A 12,302-nucleotide genomic window follows, 5' to 3' on the forward strand; every position below is an offset into this window, starting at 1 on the left:
CCCGACAAAAATCAAGCAAATACATTTTCCTTTTGTATGTTGGCGCATCGAAAAATGTTTTATATGTGGCAAAAGGTGTGACTCTTAAGAAATTAAGCAGATTTTATGCAGTATAGTGAGAATGTTGACGCAGCATCCCAAGACATGATCCGGGAAGTTAAAGCTTAGACACAAGTGGAAATTCAAAATATAGAATCACAGTAAGCATGCCGCCAAATAAGTTACAAAGTGGCTTAAGGAGGATAAAATCTTTTAGAGCGGGCATCACAAAGCCCTGAGCTCAGTCCCATCCAACATTTGTGGACGGAGCTGGAAAGGTATTTGGATCAGGGGACAGCTTACAGAAACTCTTGGAATCAATCACTTCAGAATTCAAGAAAATAAAACAATGGTTTGACATAAACAGGTTATCAATAAATTTGAGTAAAACTACATTCATGGTTTTCGGAAACTGTAAGTCAAAGCATCAAGCACAGATACAGATAGAAGGGGTTAACATAGAGAGAGTACATGAAAATAAATTTCTTGGAGTGATCATAGATGACAAGATTTGCTGGAAGCCTCACATAAAACACATCAAAACCAAACTGTCCAGAGGTATTTCAGTCCTAGCAAGAGCTAAGCTCATTCTGGATCTCAAATCACTTCACATCATATACTGCTCATTACTGTTACCTTATTTCAATTACTGTGTAGAGGTTTGGGGAAACACTTATCAACACTCACTACAGCCACTAGTCATAATGCAAAAAAGAGCAATAAGAATCATTCACAAGGCCGGATTTCGGGATCATACAAACTCATTATTTCTAAAATCTAAATTACTAAAATATCATGATTTAATTGAATACCAAATTGTAGTATTCATGTTGAAAGTAAGACATAGCCTGTTGCCTGGGAATATACAAAAGATGTTCTCTGAGAGGGAGGGAGGGTACGATTTAAGGGGAAGGGGAAATTTTAAGACTAATAGATGTAGAACTACAAGGAAAAGATTATGCTTATCAATTTGCGGAGTTAAATTGTGGGACAAACTAAATGAGAACCTAAAGCAATGCCCAAACAAAAAAAAATTACAAAGAAATTATTTTCAGAAGGTATAGATAAGCATGGTAGAAAGTTTTGTTTGTGTTTATGTTTTGTTACTTGTATATATTTATGAGGGTATATGTGTATATATAATTATGTATGTATATGTGTAGGTAGGTGTATATATATATATATATATATATATATATATATATATATATATATATATATATATATATATATATATATGTATAGCAACATAATTATAAATATTGTAAATTGAAGAAATAAAAGAATTAAAGGGGTAGGAGTACATAAGTTTTACATCTTTCTACTCCTGTTCGCAGTTATATTAACTCAGGAAAGAAGGTTACTTTGTTTGTCGTTTTTTTCTTTCTTTCTTTCTTTTTTGTTTTATTTGTATATACTTTCTCCAGCATGTTCGAAATAAAGATATCAATTCAATTTAAGGTGTGAGAGAGTGAGGCGGCCTGCAACCCTGCTTCAGTCTGTGAGGAGGAATGAGATAAAATCTCCAGCAAACTATTGTGAGAGGCTTGTGAAAGTATGCACAAAACCTTTGGCTTAAGTCATATGCTTTAGATATAATTCTACAGAATGTGAAAAAAAATATATATGTAAATTTCTGAATTTACATCAATGAACGTTAAGAAATATTCACCATGATAATTCTCTCTCTCTCTCAGTTTTCTGGCTCTTATAAAATGAATGAAGTAATTTTGGTAATCCCAAAGGACCAGATACAGGAAACGGTTAATCTGATTTTATAACACGCTGACTTGAAAGACCTGTACTTCTCTTTTAATGCAGTTTATGTAAATATTAGATTTTCACTGTATTCATCAGCAGCTGATATGATTAAGGTACTTTCTGTGCAGAAACAGCCTGTGTCTGTCAATGGAGGGGCTCCTTTGGGCTCAGATACATCTGGGATGCAGCCTCCCAAAGCAGAAACATGTTTTGTGGTCTCGCAAATTGAAATAATCTTTGGCAGACATCACATGTTCCTCAAAGCAAAATGTTTTTCGTTTTTTTTTTATCATACATTGAAACATGCCCCCAAAGTTTTCCACTGGGTTACTTCTTTGTTCACAAACACCACAAACAGTTCTGTTAGCTATTTGCTGTTGTACCCTGCCAGGTAGATTTCCATATTATAAGCAGTCAGTGTGTTTGCTCTTATCCACAGATTTTTTTTACTTTTTTTTAAAACAACTTCATACCACAGCGAATGTTATTTATCCAAACTTCCGAGAGCCAAGATGCCATTCACTGCAGAGAGCAACTTCCTATATATAACAAAAGCACCGGATGGGGCAGCTTATTTTAAGTAACATATTTTCTTCTGTAAAACAAAGCAGGGCGCTATTTTTATCTTTTAAAGGTCACCCTGATGCCATCATCCGTTTTCTGATATCAGCCACGCGAGGAAACGAGGAGAGGAATAACTTGACTAAAGTGTTGTGAAGGGCGGCAGAGACATATTTGGGTCAGTGTGCTGTTTTTTTCTCTCTCTCCCTGAGACGTCTCTTGTCAGTTAAAAGGTTATTTCCAGGTACATTTTGACAGCGGCGTTTATTCAGGAAGTGAAACCGCTGCTCGTTTCATGACGGGATAATTCCTGTTGCAAGTCTCGACTGTGTGGCCGTGAAAACAGATGATCAGATATAAACGGGCCCGGTGGTGGGAGATGAGATGGAGGAGGCTGCTTTCTTTGAAATTCAACTCTCACTTAGCCCCCTCCACCCCACGCCACCCAGAAAAAATTTTCTCTGTGCGCACGGCTCTCTGCATTGCCATGGTAACCTTCCTTTTAATCACAACAGAAACCTCATTTCCTGCTCCTGACAAAGAGACCTCATTGCCTGTAGAAGCTGCCTGCAACAGCCATTTTTTTTTTTTCCCGAAGCCCACCTCCTTCTTCTACAGGCTGAACCTTTGGGCAGCCTCCTCTTTTTACACATCCTGTCCTTATAAGCACATTTTCTCCTCTTTAACATCCTCTTTGTTTTTGTTTTTTAAATAGAATCACGCAAGTAGCACATCATTTTGAAGTGTAAGGAAAATTATACGTGGTTTTCTTGATTTTATACCATACACTTCTGTTAAGTGTGCCTTGCTTTTGTTTTCCAGCCTCCCACACTCTGATGACCCTAAATCAAATTTAGAGCAACCGACTGTCGACTGTCTAGTAAATGCAGCAGACCCGTGTTGTGGTTTAATCCTACAGTCCAGGGGGTCTGCAACTCCAGTCCTCGTGTGCCGCTCTCCTGCAACTTTTGGACGCGTCTCTGCTCCGACACGCCTGAGTCAAATGAAGGGTTAATGGGCCAGGCCTTTGCAAAATTTGCTTTTTGGTCCAAAAGTTGCAGGACAGCGGCACCTGAGGACTGGAGTTGCAGACCCCTGCCCTCCTAGATGTGTCTCTGCGTCAACGCATCTGACTTAGCTCATTAGCAAACATCTAGAGCTTGACTGCATGCTAGTGAGGTCGTTTAACCATTTGATTCAGGTGTGTAGGGCCCTTTAGATTTAAGCAGTGGGGGTTCTAGACCAAATTTAGCAGGGGGGCCAGGGTGTTTTCACAGGGGCACAGAACAAAAGATCGGGGAGGGGGGGATTTAACAGGTCAACATTTCATCGTTTAATATATTAAGTAAGCCAAAGAGCCAATTGTAGCTCTGGAACTGCAGGTTGCAGAGCTCTGATCTTTTCTCAATACAGCGGGAGCTTAACGTGAAAGAGCTTAATTTTTAATTATTGTTGTTTTTTTTTTAGATTTATTTTTTTATTATTTTGTAATTTTATTATTGGGTAAAAACATAAACAAAAAAAATACAACTGATCCAAATGACCAGTCAGTCACGGTATCTTTGTCAGCATTTATCATCCTGAGAAATTTAATATCATGTTTTTGGTACAGGGGCCATAACAGGGGCCATGAACAGTTTCACAGGGGCACAGGCCCCTGTTGGCCCCTGTCTAGAACCGCCCCTGGATTTAAGTTTGAGACCACGGCTATAGTGGGTTAATCAGAATAGCAGCTGGAGGAGCTGCAGGGTTCCAGAGCTCAGGTGGGAGAATCTGTCCACATTTGTTATGCACAAGTCAGCCATTGTTGAGAGAAAGCCACAAGAAGTCCCTTTTGGTTGTGTCCATTCACACGTAACGTCAGGGACACAACAAATGGGTGGAAGAAACCCTCTGTAGCAGAAAACTAACACCGTCTACTCCATTAAACATGGTGGCGGCAGCATCAGGCTGCGGGGGGGGGGGGGGCGTTTCTTTCACAGAGACAGGGAAGGAAGGTGTCATGTAGCTAAATTCAGACATTTCAAAAACTACAGCCCAGAGAGGCTTTTTTTTATACTGCCTTGTGGTTCCAGTCATCCTATGAAGTTTCCAATAACTCCTACACGACCAACTGTGCAAGATACAACATGCAAGCACATGCTGCGCTCAGAGCTACGCACTACGCTGTAACGGTCCCAAAACAGTCAACAATCTACTTTCAAGTGCTCCACCAGTATGTCACGAAGTAGCAGTCAAGTTCTTCTAAATATGGCCAGGGTTATCTGTTTCCTGCCTCCAGCCTTAGTTCTGCCATGGGGGATGAATAACAGCGTGTCAAGTCGTAAAAATGTCTCGTTCCCAGTTATCAGGACACAGAAAGCACCCCCCCCATGTCCTCCGTCCCCGCTCAGTCCTCCTCCTCCTCCTGTCAGTCTCTCTCCATGTCCAGTTTGTTTATTTGGGATCTTTGCCAGGTATTTCCCCACTCGGAGAGTCTGCACTCACATTTCTGCTCCCTCCCATGAAGGGAGCAGAGTCACTCACACCCTCCCTCCCACGAAGGTTGCTAAGCAATCACCCACCATGAGAGCTGGGCTGTTTAGCAACCAATCAAATCCTTAAACACGTTTTCAAACGCTGCTGCTGGCTGAGGCAAAAGGTGTTTCCTTTTTTTTTTTTTCATTCTTAAACCTGGGTATTTCTGGATCAAAGGATTCACACACAGCGTTCAGACTTCAGAGAAAAAGGTGGTTTTTGGTCATCTACGTATGGGTGGCTCCATCTTTAGGATGTACTTCCACCGTTGACCACAGGGTGGCAGCACTGGCCGCTTCTCTGCCGCGCAAGCCTGCAAGACATTTTCACTGCTGTTGCTAAGCAATCCTTACTATCATGTATTACCTGTGAAACATTTTTCTGTGTTTTTTTTTTTTTTTTTTACAGATGTCCCTGACACCATCTTGTTTTTGTCATCACCATTTTAGAAATGCAACCCCCACCCCCCCCATATTTCCATTAGGAAAGCCAAACAAACAGCCTGCTTTGATGCAAAGATTTTCTTTAGGGCTCGTTATAGGTATGGCTGCGAATGTTTCTGTTGGGCAGAGGTGATTGAAATACGGCCTGTCGCCGTTAAATATTAGCCACGAGCTGTTTCAGTTGGCTCCCTCTCATCAGGCAGGAGGCAGGAAATGTGCTCTTGAGTGATTAGGCCCAGCAGCCTCTCGGCTTCCACTTTACAAGCAGTTAGAGGGATCTGTGTGCTCTTTGATTTGATACGCCGCTCGCCGTCTTGTTCTGAGATGTAACGCTGACCGTTTTCACGTTTTCAGGCGTCTTCATCCCATTGATCTCCTGCTATTTTATTTTAATCAGCCAACTGTTTTGTCCTTTTTTTCACTTTCTGAATCCCTGCCCCCCCCTTTCTCAGGTCCCCATATGTATGTGTGTGTGTGTGCGCGCGCAAGTCCCTCATCTGAGCTTTGGTTGCTGTGCAGATGGCTCTTTGTTGGTGCTTCACAATAGGTCTAAGGTCAGAGTTCCTCCTACCATCCACTCGTTCAGACTTCTTCGCTCCAGCTGACTCGTACCTTTGTTTTAAGGCTCATTTAAGGACATGTACTGCAGACTAGTCATTGCTGCTGGTGTGAAAAACCGTTTGGTTTCTGCGCTGGATTGAGAGGAAGTTGTAAAACCGCAGATCTAGTGAAAAGATAGCCGGGTCATCTCGAGCTGTAAGCCTGTTTCAGTATTTACTTTTTTTCACACGTGAGCCTCCTTCCAAGTCCTTGTTTCGTTTTTAATTCATTTAAAAAAAAAAAAAAAGCTTGCTTTGATGTGTCAGCTGCAGCGAAGCTTTTGGAAAATCAGCCATATCATCCGGAGAAACAGAAATGCAAATCTGCCATCTGCTCTGCGATCCCAAAACCACCCCTTCTTCATCATTCAGCATCTAATGCAACATTAACACTTTGCTAAACCTTTAAGATTTATTCAAAGGGCGACACAAAATGACAAGACAGGCAGATTTCAAGCAAAAATCATCAGTCAGTCAAAAACCCCAAAGAATTTACATCATTGTCGTAAAGAAAAAAAAAAAGCAACAACAAAAACAACATCGTCGTCTTTGAAAAGGTTCTTTCACAGAAACACGTGCACTTAAAGAATTAGCAGAAGCATATAGGCAGCCAACATGTAGTCTTTTGAGAGATTTGGGTTTTTTTAAGTGAAAACTTCTGGCCACCAACGAGACACGTGAGGTCTTGAAGGCGGTCTGCAGCAGGAGAGAGCAGGTAGAGCGAAGGAAAGGCGGGAAACCAGGAGGAGGAGGAGCACTTCTTGCAAAGCTGCAGGAATTACTGGAAATTTCCACTTTCCTCTGGCAAGACAGTTGCATGGGTGGAGCTAAGAGGTGAAATAGATAAGGTAGCAGAACACAAGTTTTAGCTCAAGTCTGTGCTGCCGCAGGAAATCAACCTGCATTTACGAGACGTCTCGTGCCCACAAACCCCTACTACAGCTAAAGCGTTGATGGATCCATCAACTCAGATACTGCTGTTTCTTTTCAGAAGGTAAAATTTGTGCTGATTGTATTGGAGATGCATGGAGACTTGGTCCTAACCTCTGTAATGAATGGAGGCGCTACGTTTGTTAGAGGTCTCGGTGTTGCTTCATACTTCAGTACCTCAAGTGACCCTTTTCCCATCGGCTTCCTCTGGCAACTCCAAACCCCCCAGCTAGCTGGGAAATGTAGTCCCTAAGGCGCACGCCGCTTCTGTTCGTTCAATCACATGCTCACCGTCCAACCTCAGAGGGAACTAAAGCCCAGCCTGGTGTTTTCAGTAGCTGCAATGTTTACAGTACAGCTTATGAAGAAACATTATACCTTGTTTTCTTCCCCTCCCTCTTCTCTATAAACCAGGACGCAGTCGTGCATTATACTGCCTTTGAATTTACACCAAATATCCCTCCATGACAACGTGTGTGGAGGTCGCTAATGTATTTTGAAGCTCTTACAGACCAGTATGAAGAAGGCTGAGGGGAAATGTCAAAACCAAATAGAACAAAAGAGGATCCAAAGACAAAGTTTCAGGATATTTCCACAATCATGCACACAATCGGCACTGATTGGTGATTTCAATGCAGTAGCTTTAAAGGAAAAAACTTGGCTTATCTGTGCACAAGCGCCGTATACCTTATTTTTTAAATATCAGGAGCAAATTTGTTAAAAAAACAAAGAAACAAAAAACGATAGTTAATAAATTTCTGTCTTTAGATCGCTGATGTTTATTTGGCAGTGTGTATCATTCCATAAACCCCAGAAATCAAAGTCGGATGTGGGAACGATGTCACGTGCAATTTACCCACTTTCTTCTTGCAAGTTGACAAAGCAAAGTAATTTGCCAACAGGGCTAGCTACTATTAACATAGTAACATAATATATTGCTCTCCATTTTATGGATCTATACTCTGAACAAAATAGTACGGTATAGTACATCATTGCTCAATGTGCTGAGACACAAACCAGCGCAATATCCTATTTATTTTTATTTTTATTTACTGCAGCGTCACTATTGCACAAGCCAAAGGAAATGTGCTGGTTGTTGCAGTCAGGCTAACTGTTAGCCTAGTCACTGCAATACAAGCAGAGAACAATGCATTTCTCAGCTTTAAACACATAATTTAAACAAAACAGCTTACATACACCAACAGACGTTCTACAGTAATATTTCATAACAACGTGGGGGTCATGACCAATAGACCCCCCTATGGATTTAAATACGGTCTGTGGCGATTAAATATTAGCCACAGGCTGTTTCGGTTCAAATGTTAGATTTTATCTGACCTCTGAAGTCAGACCCAGTTGTACGAATTATGTCAATTTATCCATGTCTCATTTGAAGTGGAAAAACCGTCTGGATTTGCTAATATTTGTGCTAACTACTGTTAGCAACATAAACCAACAGACATGTTTGTCTGTTGGTTTATAACCACAGCTGTCTCCATGTTTTATAATTTGAGAAAACAGTTTTGATTTTGGGAATGGAGATTGTGTTTTTATTTTTGATTCCATGCATCTAACAAGTCCAACAGGGATTTCTTAATCATGTCCATCAGAATCTCTCTCTGTTGCAGCTGCAGCATGTACGTACGGATGTGGGCAATAACAAGGATTTTTTTATTTATTTAATGTATTCAGTCCATGGAACAACATCTGACTGATAGATCTGCATCACATATTTATTAAAATATAATACTTAAGATAAGATGAGATGAGATAAGATAAGATAAGATAAGATAAGATAAGATAAGATAAGATAAGATAAGATAAGATAAGATAAGATAAGATAAGATAGGGCTTTATTGATCTCACAGTGGAGAAATTTACTTGTCACACATCGGCTTAATAAACAAAAAGAAAGGTGCCAAAAGGAGGAAAGGTGCATAAGGTATAAGGTATATGTTATATACAGTGTGTCCACATATGTACAGTGTATCAAAAATAAAATAAAAAATTAAATAAAAAGTACTGGGGAAATAAAGCAGATATTTAGGGTGACTTATGTACGCTCAGGTGACTTATATACAAATGGAATGACGTTTTACATTAAGTGGTACCAGGTAAGAGCAACAGTGAGGTAGTGAGATATCTATACAGCTGAAGTCGCTTATTAAACAGGATTATTTAACAGTAATATTGCACAGATTCAGAAGTTTGATCGCTATATTTCATACGTGCAAAAACCATATTGGATCTTGAGGTAGGGGTGGTGCGTTCTATTTAGCTGCAAGTTCGACAACCACATTTTCACATTTTATTTGTTTAAATACTGTGCTAGGATATTCACAAACAAACATTGTTAGGTTGTATGTGTGTAACTAATTTAATCAAATACAGAATGTCTGAAGTGCATCTAAAGTACGTATTAGTGTAACTCTTGCTGTTTCATATGTGCAACAGCCATATTTGAAGTTGTGGTTGATGTTATGCTGCACTACATCCACCTCAAATCTAAAACACAGATGAAAGAATAACAACACACCCTTTTTTATTTGTGCCCCAGTTTCAGGGAGGAAAAACCATTGGGATTTGTGAACCATAGTGCTAAGCAACCAGGATCATTACTGTTAACAACATAAGCGGATTAACAGCGTATTTCTCCACATTGTATTCACTCAGACACGGCAGCAACATTTTCATATACATATTGCTAATCTGTGAAACCAATTTGAAAACATACCAACTATCAAAAATTACATCTAAAAATGTACTTTTGCTGTTTTCACCGTATGATCTTTTTTTTTTTACATGCAGTAATGTTGTTATGTTGTAAAAATCCTTCTGATTGGGAACTGCGTCTTCAGGGGAAATCTCAGCTGATGCAGCATTTTACTGCATCTTGTCACCTCAGATGTCAAATTAGGATCTCAGAATTACACCACAAATAATTTAACAGTTTTCTAGTTGCAGGTAAAAAAAAAATAATAATAATTGCATATGCTAATTGTTGTGTTCGGTGACATGGCAACTACTACAAGCAACACATGCCAGTAACTATGTATTTATCTGTATTGCATGCATTAAGCCCTGTAGAAACAAGTTCACCCTGCACATGTTATACAATACTTTCTATTACACTAATTTATTTATGATAAACAATCAGTAGCGGACAAACTACATCACAGCAAGCTAAAATTTCAACACAGCTGTCACGATCTGCTCCGTTTTCTGGGAAATTTTAAACTTTTTAAACATGTGAATGACATCAAACTAGACCTAACTGTGTTCCAGCTGCAAGTTGGGGGAATAAAAGTAAAAGCTGATAAAGAGGCATTTTGTCAGCATGCCATGCATTCAGGAACTCTAGCAACATGTTCGCTAACAGGGAGTGTATATAGCCATATCTGCTGCTGTAAAGATAAAAAAATCTGTGTAAATAAAGAGTTTATGACTGCAGTTGTCACCGAGGGTTTTACGTGCAGCGGCCACATTGAATTTTAGGAATGGGAGGTGATAAGAAGTCCTTTTCACTCCGAATCCTGATTTCAGGGTGTGTTTTCGGTTTTTCTCATCTGACATCTGAGTATAAATAAAATGCACTAGGAAACCTCTGACTTCCTCACTGGGACATTCCGCCTTAGACGGATAAAAGCGTTGAAGTTAGCTTTATTAACGCTCACACCTGGAAACTGCGACGTCCACGAACATGTAAGATTATCGGGGGGAAGCAGCATCTCTGCAGGTTCTGTCGGTCGATTACGGCACATGTATCTGCTCTGACGGTACTTGCAACGTGCTTCCTTCATTTTCTTAATTTTGCTCATTACTGATGAGCAGTTTCTAACTTTCCTCTCCCCTGCACGCTTGACTTAGAGTGCCCCAGTGGGAAGTTAATGTTGTGTTGCTCCTGACGTCTGCTTGAGCCAGTGAAAGGCAGCCAAACCTCGCAGGACGCTGCTGTTCAAAACAAAAGAGCTCAGTGTGCCCCCACTGGTTGCTCCAATTATCAGGACCCCTCCCCCGCTTGGTTCTGACCTTTGCTCTGTGATGGGCCCCACTTTGCTCTTCCCCTGAACACCGAAATTCCACAAGTGAGGTCAGCCCTTTGTGCTCAAGAAATTAAGGTGAAATTAACCTGCTTGTACCTGACCATGTTTCGTCCTACAGTCCCTGAACCCAGCAGGAAGGAGCTCTGCTCACACTAAAAAGGTTTTTTTCTTGATTAGGCCCTGAGGAATTGCCGCACAATATTCCATATTTTCTTAAGCAGAAGTGACCAGGAGCACAAAGGGGCTTTTCTTTACACGGGTATTACTTTCTGTGCTCTTACAGTTTTCACTGGCTTAAAAAAAAGTTTCTTTTTTTTTTTTATCCCTGCAAGTGGAAAGTGTGGTAAACAGAGTGGCTGGCAGAAAAGGGGGGAGTAAAAATGACCGCATCGCATCTCTTTTCCAGCTTTTTTTTTTTTTTTTTTACCGTGACATTTGCTGCTTCTCTTACCCGCTGAATGAAGAGGGTGCTTATACTTTTTTTGTGTTTGTTTTTCAGCAGCTCAGTTACATATGGAAACATGTTTGAGGTAGGCAAATGAAGAAGAAGGAGAAAAAAAAATAGACAGGAAATGATCTCACAAACAATCCCTCTTCTCTTTGATTGCTCCCTTTTTCCATTTGCAGAGAAAGTGAGTTATGATTTCTTCTGCAGCCTGTAAGCCTGATGCACGGATTTCCAGCCGGGAAGACTGTTCTCGTGATTTTAACATCGACACGTTCCGCTTTATTGCTTCGGAGTCTTTACTTTCTGCAGCAGTGGCACTTGTGCGTACTCTTTATTGCTCATAAACACATTTGTATGACTTTTCAAGTGGCCAGTTTTGATTATCTATTTAGCCTTTATTCAACCAGTTTAATCCCATCAAGATAAAATAGCTCTTTTACAAAAGAGACCTGGCCAAGAAGGCAGCAGCACAGTTTAATTACTAAAAAAAAATGAAGAAATATAGTTTACAATAAAAACATTGGTCATATAAAGCAGTGATTTCAAAGCTTTAAACTTGTCACCACGGAACTAAGATAATTTACAATATAAATGTTTTCCATATTTAATGTGACATGCATAATTTACAATTAAACAAACAAAATGTGTGGGGAAAGTATATCATTTAAAAAAATAGGTGACATATGTGTCCACTCTGCCTTGAAAAAGATTTAATAATCTATGAGAGTTTGAGGAGGTCTCTGCCTTTCCCAAATGTTTATTTTGTTCTACCAAAGTAGTTCCATTTGTTGGCTTTGATTCATGTTTGGATACACTTTGATGTGGAAAAACAAGAACCTTCCTGTTTTTTAGCTCTCAAACAGATATCTGAAGGTCTGATTGACTGGTTTTGATTGAGCTGTGCATGATTTCAACTACCTTTGACAACTTTCAGCTAAGGAAAGTGACCCCAGAGCATGAT

Source organism: Fundulus heteroclitus, chromosome 20 (genome assembly GCF_011125445.2).
Source record: "Fundulus heteroclitus isolate FHET01 chromosome 20, MU-UCD_Fhet_4.1, whole genome shotgun sequence".
Classification (NCBI taxonomy): Eukaryota; Metazoa; Chordata; class Actinopteri; order Cyprinodontiformes; family Fundulidae; genus Fundulus; species Fundulus heteroclitus.